Raw genomic sequence first — 9,549 nt, 5'->3', positions numbered from 1 at the left:
TTTATTTTTTGTTGTATCGGTTGTGTCAATATTTGACTATCACGTGGACCCAATATGTGTCAATCTGATAGTTGATTTTTTAGTTTTCATTACAATGAATCAAGTTTGCCTCCACTGTGTATTAATTTGATGGTTGATTTTTAAGTTTCAATTGCAATGGGTCAAGCATACTCCAACTATGTGTCAATTTTGTGTCAATTTGATGGTTGATTTTTAAGTTTCCATGGTAATGTGTCAAGTTGTCTTGGGCTAAAATTTTAAAAGAGCTATACTTTTAACGTTTGGTATAATGACTTTTTGATTTAGGTATTTATTTTTAACGTTTAATTTAGTCATGATAATTGATCTCAACATATGTTGGAAATAAGTTTGTTTATTTGTTTGTTTGTTTGTTTTTTTTTTTCCAAAAGGAAAAAAAACTATTGGTTTTTATAGATGAACCACTAGAATTTTTAAAAATATATAATTTGGCAAACATAAAGTATCACAGTTGTCTACATATCAAATTTTCATCATCTACCTGTACCAAATGTATTCCAAGGGTGCTGCAATAAGATTAGTATCCACAGTCGCAATACATAGTAACAAAAACACCCCGAGATGAAAATCTAAGGTTTGTTATAGTCATGATATTTGTTTTTAATTCCAAATGTTGAAAATTTAAGGTTTTTTTGAGTCGTGATATTTTATCTTTAACACCATGATTGAAAAATGACTAAATTATAATGTTTTTCTGAGTCATGATATTTATCTTTAACAACATGGTTGAAAATTATAAAATGACTAAATTGTAATGTTTTTCCGAGTCATGATATCTTTGGTTGAAAATTATTATGTTTTTTTAGAGTGGTTATATTTTATTTTCAATGTATTGTTGAAAACTATTAGAATTTTATGATTTTTGGAGCCATGGTATTTTATTTGAAATTTCATTGTTAAAATGTTGGAATTTTAACAAAAAAAAAAAGTGATGACAACATGAACACTTTTTTATTTGAGTGTTTTTCATAAGTGGTCAAAATCCGGGCAAAAAAATTTCAAAAAATCTTGTAGAGGCAGGGTTTGAATCATACACCTAAAATTTCAAGTTTAACAATTATAATTTGGATTTACAAAAATCCTTGCCGGATTTTCTCTAAATATGACCAGAATTTCCATAACTTTCGGGGCAACTCCTCCGCCTAATTAAATTAGGCGTTTAAAAAATGTTGAAAATTTACACCAAAAAACTTCTAACCTACACCCTTTTCACTTTTTCACTTTTGTATTGTTTTTCAATATTTTTTTAAAAACTTTCTTTTTTGATCGAAGTTCTCATTTTAATAACTTCATTTTGATACGTGCCTAAACAATTGAGGATATTCAGGTATTGTCTCAGGGATGGTAAGGAAATCGACTGTGTAGGTCTCCCAACTTTGCATGGGAGAAAAAAACCTCAGCCATCATGGTCACCCTGATTACTTCCTCGGGATCCAGAAATCCGAATCCATGTAAAGTCAGTACCACCTGTCATTACGTGTATCAACAATGTCCAATACTACTATAGTCCATTGATATTGAAATAAATATAAAATACAGCACCATACCCAATAAATCCCAGGAAAATGGGGCATGCATAAACAATGTAATTACACAAGTATACTTGTAAGTCTATACTGTATTCCCATATATACCAATATGTCATTTTTTGCAAAAGTGGTTCACCATTCCAGGAAGTAGTCATAATCAAACTTTAATACACCAACAACCTCATGAAATTTGAAAAATAACTTAAATTCTCTATAATGAGATGTAAAAATATCCTTGTTCCCACCGAGCACAGCGAACCAGAGAGAGAAAAAAAAAAGGTTTATCGAAGCTTTAAGAACAAAATCCCCCCAAGCTCCTCTGCAACATCACCATCGTCGACATTATTCTATAGAGATATTAGTTACGTAATAAGATTTTCTAGATCTAGCACACCCAAATCGCTATAATGTTTAAATTATAAACAATAAAATATTATACAGAAAATAATTTACATTAACATATAAATCACCAAACTTAAAACTTAAAAAAATATAAAATTATTCATTATAATTAAATCATATATATTCCAATAAAGTTATATATTCTATATTATCAGATTTAAAGCGTTGTATACAATTTAGAAAATAAGAATTATTTTATGACACATTTATCAATTGCCTCGTGGTTAATTTTATGATTAGTTGATTGAAGTTATTTATTTATTATTATTATTTTAATAATAATATTTATATTTTTTAATTAATTTATAATTATGAGTATATATGGTATAGTTTTTTTATAACAAATTGTGAAATTAATTAATTAATTAATTTTTTTATTGTATATATTATTTGTTAGATCTAAAAATCTTGTGATTTATAATATAGATTTAAGTTATTCGGATTAATCACATTAATATTTTTATTTTTAAATTAAATTTAAATTAATAATAATACTTAAATATTATAATATAATTTTAGTTTTATGATTAGAAACTTCTGACTGATTAATGAAGTATTTTAATAGAAATATTTTTCTAAAATTTAATTAATAAATTGGAGAAATTATAACTTTATGTCTCTACATCTTTCTAAATATTTAATCTAAATCCACAATAAAAATTAGATATTTTTCTTATAAGAATGATAAAATCTCTTCGCATCAATTAATATAATAATTTAATAAAAATAATTATCTAAAATCCGATGAGAAAATTATAATTTTAAGTGATTCAATTTATACAATAAAGATATTCTAAACTTTTTCGAAAATATTAAATTTATTTTTTATTAAAAATAATACAAGTTAAATAATGAAATATTATCATTAATTTTTTTCAATGCACTTTAAATAATTAATCATTGCTATTAAAAAAAAATTCATATACATATTTTTAAGAAATCTCTAGCTTCTCCCTGCATCATAAAATTTTTCTTTTGAGTTGTTTTAGTGTTATTTTTTGGAAGTTTTTTGTGTGGGTTTTCTGGTTTAATTTCTCTAAAATTTGATAGGGATTTTTTGAGTTGTTTTAGTACGATTTTTTGGAAGTTTTTTCTGATAGTTTTTCCGGTCTAATTTCTCCAAAATCCGATAGGAATTTATTGAAATCACAAGTTTGATGGATAACCTCTACCCAATCCAATTGCCATAAATTTTTTTCAAATCGCTCAATCCATATATAATCAAAAAACCAATTTAAATAACAGAAATCAAAATTCCATCTAAAATTTTTCCACCGATTCCTACACCAAAAATTTCAAAAAATCACACTCTTTCTCTTTACATCCTATTAAATGCTTTGCACTGATAAGTCCCACTACACATAGATTTCCGCATCCATCGAGACAAATCTTGAATCCGGGTGATTCCCTGAGTTATTCATGTCATGGCACTTTTTGGGGATCGTTCATGTTACGTTAACAAGTTGTCAGAGGAATACTTGCTTAAGTGAGTTAAGCGTAAAAGTCGGAAGAAGAGAGCGCTCTGTACACAGTACTGCTGCGCACACACAGGAGATGAAAGTTCCTTAAGTTCATTGGAACACATAATTCAATGGTTTCAGAGACAACAAACGCAAAACGGCAATGGCGGATGAATGTAGTGCAAGACTTCAAACAATTTGGATTAAAAGCTGCTACTGCAAATAATATCGAGTTTGGCGGTATTTGAAATGGTACAGAGGAAAACGAGAATGGCAATAGCAGAGCCCATGTTGAGCCAACTTAAGCATAGTAAGAGGGTGGCTACAGCGTCTGCTAAAACCCAAGCCAATGCCATCGTTAAACCCCTCGACTCCGTCGGAGTATTGAGGAAAGAAGGTCGTTTGAAGGAGGCGCGAGGTATTTTATGTCAGAGAGGCTGGCGCGCGGACTCCTGTACATACGTTTCCCTCTTGCAGCGCTGCATTAGAAAGAAATCCTTGTCAGAGGGAAGACGAATACACCTTCACATGAACGAGAATGCATTCATGGCGGACAAAGTCTTAAACAACACGCTTCTGAACATGTATGTCAAGTGCGGGAGTGTGGAGGATGCTCGCAAAGTGTTTGACCAAATGCCTGAACGAGATGTGTGCTCTTGGACAATCATGATTGCAGGTTATGCAAGGCATGGAGATCATCCTGAGGAGGCGGTGTCACTCTTTCATCAAATGGAAAAAACAGGCGTCTTGCCCAATCAATTTACCTACGCAAGCGTTCTTCCAGCATGTGCCAACTTGGCATCTCTGCAACAGGGTGTGGAGATCCACCAACATATTTTAAGAAGCGGGCTTGAGTATGATGGAGTTGTGGCGAATGCCCTTGTGGATATGTATGCAAAATGTGGAAGCATAGAGACTGCACGCGATGTGTTTGATAAAATGCCGAAACCAGATACCGTGTCCTGGACAACCATGATAGCGGGCTATGCACGGTCTGGATATCTTGACGAGGCCCTGAGGCTCTTTCGAAAAACGCCTCAAAGAGATGTGTTCTTGTGGACGACTATGATCTCAGCCTATTCGCAGAACGGGTTTGTTGAGGAGGCATTGAACTTGTTTGAGGAAATACCCCAGCCAAATGTGGTATCTTGGACGGCCATTATTGCAGGATTAGCACAAAACAGGCACGATCTGGAGGCTTTGAAGTTTTTTCGACAAATGCAATTGGCGAATGTGAGGCCGGACTCAAAAACCTTTGCTAGTATTCTCCCGGCCTGTGCCAGTTCTGCATCTCTGGACCAGGGTATGGAAATACATGAGAAGATTATTCGAGATGGATATCAGTCTGATGCTGTTGCGATGAATGCAGTGATAGATATGTATGCAAAATGTGGAGATGTACAGAAAGCGCGTCGATTGTTTGACAAAATACATGAACGAGATGTTGTGTCCTGGACATCAATATTTGCAGGGTATGCACAGAATGGATTTATTGATGAGGCTTTGAAACTCTTTGAGGAAATGCCTCTGCGAGATGTGGTCTCATGGAATGCGATGATCGCGGGATTTGCCCAAAATGGGTTTGGTGAGGAAGCCCTGGATTTTTTTCGACAATTGCTATTGAGTGGCATAAAGCCGGACTCAAACACCTTTGCCGGTGTTCTCCCAGCGTGTGCCAAATTGACTGCTCTTGAACAGGGCATTGAAATTCATGAACAAATAATAAGACGTGGATTTCAAACTGATATTGTGGCTGTCAACTCCTTGATAAACATGTATGCAAGTTGTGGTAGTGTACATAAGGCACAGAGATTATTTGACAAAATGCATCAAAGAGATGTTGTGTCATGGACGGTTATGATTACATCATACGCACAGAGTGGGCTTATTGAGAAGTCCTTTGAACTCTTTGAGGAAATGCCCCTGAGGAATGTGGTCTCATGGAATGCAATGATTGCAGGATTTGCACAGAATGGACTTGTTGATAAAGCTCTAAAACTCTTCAAGGAAATGCCTCAGCGAAATGCGACTTCGTGGAATGTTATGATTGCAGGATTTACCCAAAATAGGCACAGTGAGGATGCCCTGAAATTTTTTCAAGAAATGCAAATGATGGGTGTGAGGCCAGACTCAAAAACCTTTGCCAATATAATCCCAGCATATGCAAAATGTAGGGGCATCCATAAGGCAGGTGAATTATTTGACAAAATGTATCAACGAGATGTTGTCTGCTGGACAGCGATGATTTTAGCTTATGTGCAGAATGGGCTGCCAGATGAGGCACTAAAGCTTTTTCAACAAATGCAATTGGTAGACGTGAGGTCAGACCTGAAGACATTTGCTAGTATCCTTCCAGCATGTGCAAACCTGGCAGCTCTGGAACAGGGTATGGAGATCCATGAAAAAATAATCAGAAGTGGATTTCATTCTGATACCATTGTTGTAAATGCCTTGATAGACATGTATGCAAAATGTGGGAGCTTACAACGAGCACATGACTTATTTGATGAAATGCATCAAAAAGATATTGTCTCCTGGACAGTAATGATTGCAGGATATGCTATGCATGGTTGTGGCAAGGAGGCACTTGAACTCTTTGAAAAAATGAAACAATCTGGTACCAGCCCTGATGATGTTACCTTAGTTTGTGTTTTGACTGCATGTAGCCATGCAGGTCTAGTGGATGAGGGTTATCACCATTTCAATTCCATGATTGAATGTTACAACATCACCCCTGCAGTCGAGCACTACAGCTGCATGGTTGATCTCCTTGGCCGTGCAGGGCATCTGGAAGAAGCAAAAGACTTTATCCAAAAAATGCCAGTGAAACCTAACACCGCTGTATGGAATTGTTTGCTTGGTGCGTGTAGAAAATATAACAATATAGAAATAGGACAATATGTGGCAGAACATATTATTGAGTTGGACCCTACAAATGCCACCCCATATGTGCTTCTGTCGAACATTTATGCAGCAGCTGGCAAGTGGAGTGACATTGAAAGAATACGGGAAATGATGAAAGACAGAGGGGTAAGAAAGTCACCAGGATGTTCTTGGATTGAAGTTAATAAAGAGGTGCATGCTTTCCTTACAGGAGATAGGTCACACCCACAAATACAAAAAATTTATGAGAAGTTGGAGAGATTGTCTTGTGAGATGAAGGTGGTAGGGTATGTTCCAGATACAACGTTTGTACTGAACGATGTGAAGGAGGAGGAAAAGGAACAAATTCTATCCCACCATAGTGAGAGGTTGGCAATTGCGTTTGGGTTATTAAACACCCCTCCTGGAATGACTATTCGAGTTATCAAGAATCTTCGAGTGTGTGGTGACTGCCACTCTGCAACCAAGATTATCTCCAAGATTGTTACAAGAGAAATTATTGTTAGGGATGCAAATCGTTACCATCATTTCAAGGATGGAAAATGTTCATGCAGAGATTATTGGTGATATGTTGTAAAACAAGTTATAAGTTGAGGGAATGGGCTTTTATTTTTTGCAGGATGCTATGGAGGGGCATCCACAAAGCATCATAATCTGTGATCGAGGTTTCACTTGTGAGGCCTTATTTGTTAGTGCATACCTCTCTAGCCACATTAAACGATGAGCATTAAAACTTAATTGGGAATGTGCTTGAACCCCCAGACTTGGGTTGCAAATGATGCTTAAAGGTGACTGTGCTTCTATAAATATGCAGTAAGTAGTAACACCTGTTGCTTTATTACGTGCAGAGGAAAAAAGAGAATTGCCATCTAGAGAATATAAGCAGCACAAAATTCTGGAAGCCAATTCAAGTCCCAGGAAAGATAGAGGGGCTGTGAATTGTCCCTGCTGCTTAGGATCAGAGGTGATTTATAGAAACCAATTACACAAAACATGAAAATGTGCTTATTTTCAATCTTATGACTCCTATATTAAATTTATTCTCCTTGCAAGCTGATCTGTAAAGGATTTAGCAAAAGGAAGGAGTAAAAGATTAAGAAGAAAAAGCACCTGGAGGTTCCAAACTTCTGTTTCCAAACGAGTCGGCAGCTTAAGTAGCAGAACCATGTTGGCATAACTTCCTAGCTAAGAGACATGCAGTTAGCCACTGGCTTTCCTGGCAAGGGAAAAAGGCTTGCAAAATAACAGGTTAGGAAGGTGGAACGGGAGAGTTGGAGCATATGTGCCGGAAGGGAGGAGAAAACACTGGCATTCTTTCAGCAGAATGCTGAGGGCTTACAGATTAAACACTGTACATACCCTAACCAAAGACAAAGTGACAAGCTGGTATATCAGCCATTTTGTACTTCAGTAACTATATGTTTTTTTAATAAATCCTGGATTTTTTCCCCAGAAGGGTTTTCACCAATTCAAAATATGGGTGTGTAATTCTATGGAGTGAATTCTGTCTGTTTACAACTGTTATAACATTATCTGTGTAAAGGATCTCTAGCATGGGTTATTTGACTAACATGGCTGCCTTTGAATAAGCCGAGAAGCACTCGGGAATTAAATACATAGCAGTGGAGATGATTAAAATTATTCCCCCCTGAATTTAATAAGCCTCAGGGTAGATAACTGATAGTTGTTAATCACTGCAGTTCCTGGATCATAATTTGGTATCAGAGCTTGCTTCAGATATCCTTGATTGGGAGGATCATCTAATAAAAACTTAGAGTGCGTGTGAACAAAGTGGAGAGCCAGTACAGCCAGAATTCAAATAGAGTAGACAACTATAGATGGAAAAGAATATACACAAAGAGCAACACCAAAAAGAAATACAGGAATCGGAAATCAGGTTTGCTTGGTTAGAACAGAGCATTACTGTGCTGACAGAGATGATAACCTCTCTCGTAAAGGCAGTGGCCAAGAAGGAAGAATACTTAGCAAAACATGTGCAAGGAGATTACTTCTAACGTGAATGATGCCAAAATAAACAGCCCGAAACCTCTGTAGAGGGTAAATTGCTAAATCTTCTTCATTTTCTTCGATTGCCCCATTTGAAATCAAAGCAAAGATTGGTATACCAGCTTCTAAGCTTATGATGGACAAGTTCATTTCAAAAGGCTCAATCACCGGTTCAGACAGTGAGGTATCCTTTCGTATCCAAGGATGCAAAGGTGAGAAAAGATGTATTTTGTCAGATTGAAGATGGCAGGCCATGCATTAATATTGTGGGAAAGCTATATGTAGGACACGACACGATAAAAACCCCCGTTAGTTTCTTGGGAGGAGTTCAAAATGTTGTTGATGTTTGTAGCTCGGGCAGGTATTTCTCCATAGGCCTAAGTGTTTAAGTGTGCATAAGTCGCCCAAACTCTCTTTAGGACACTTGTTTAAGTATGAGCAAATTGCTATTCTCACTTAACCTAAATCTAACTTAGAAAAATCACATAATTAATTATGTTGGTTATTGAGCTAAAGAAACTTAGGAAAAGTAAAGTATTTATTTTAGTAATTATGATTTAATCTCAATCTTTGATCTCAAGTGAGACGAGATCTAATCTCATCTGTCTATCATTTTGGAGATTAGAGTTAAGGATTCAGCTCAATGTAAAGTTATAACAACAAGGCTACGGAGAGGAGAAAGACACACTGTACAACAACCCAAGACATTGAGAGAGGCATCTCAATGGTGAATGGAAAAGGACTTGCATTCCAGTGTGTTGGGCCCAAGAAATGTGCAAAAATACAACATAGGAGATCCAGACCAACCAAGGAGATCAAGGACAGATCTAGGGCCTGATCAGCGAGATCAAATCTACGGTATGTTGTAACTATAAATTTCCTAGTTTGGCCATCCCAAGACGGGAGCTCAAGTAGGTCTTGATTAAAATTTAATGAAGAACTATTTTGATTGGGAAAAGTTTGTATGTGTCATATGTGATTGAGATCGGTTGTGTAATGTTTTGCTTTCACTAAATAATTATGTTAAGAACCTAGTTGTGCATTTATTTAGTAGATTTGTAATCTTTTAGGTTAATAAAGTGTCAGGTGCTAGTTTCAGAAATTAACATGATATCAGAGCAATGTTGGTTTCAAGGGGATGCTTTTGTAGCTAACGGGTTTTGTTTATGCTTGTGGTAGACTTTGTTATAGTGGGAGATCTGCAAAATCAATTATTGTGGTGAAAGAAA

At 35.7% G+C, this 9,549-nt stretch overlaps 1 pseudogene; it reads left to right on the top strand.

The window, feature by feature from the left end:
* The first annotated feature begins 3,360 nt into the window (after positions 1 to 3,360).
* On the top strand, positions 3,361 to 8,754 carry LOC149259275 (pentatricopeptide repeat-containing protein At1g08070, chloroplastic pseudogene; annotated as a pseudogene).
* The last annotated feature ends 795 nt before the right edge of the window (positions 8,755 to 9,549 follow it).

The sequence above is a fragment of the Pinus tabuliformis genome, chromosome 6, assembly GCF_031772625.1.
Source record: "Pinus tabuliformis cultivar Carrire ecotype Pingquan chromosome 6, CPIR1, whole genome shotgun sequence".
Classification (NCBI taxonomy): Eukaryota; Viridiplantae; Streptophyta; class Pinopsida; order Pinales; family Pinaceae; genus Pinus; species Pinus tabuliformis.
The sequence above is the reverse complement of the archived record's forward strand: the minus strand, read 5'-3'. Positions and strand labels throughout refer to the sequence as shown.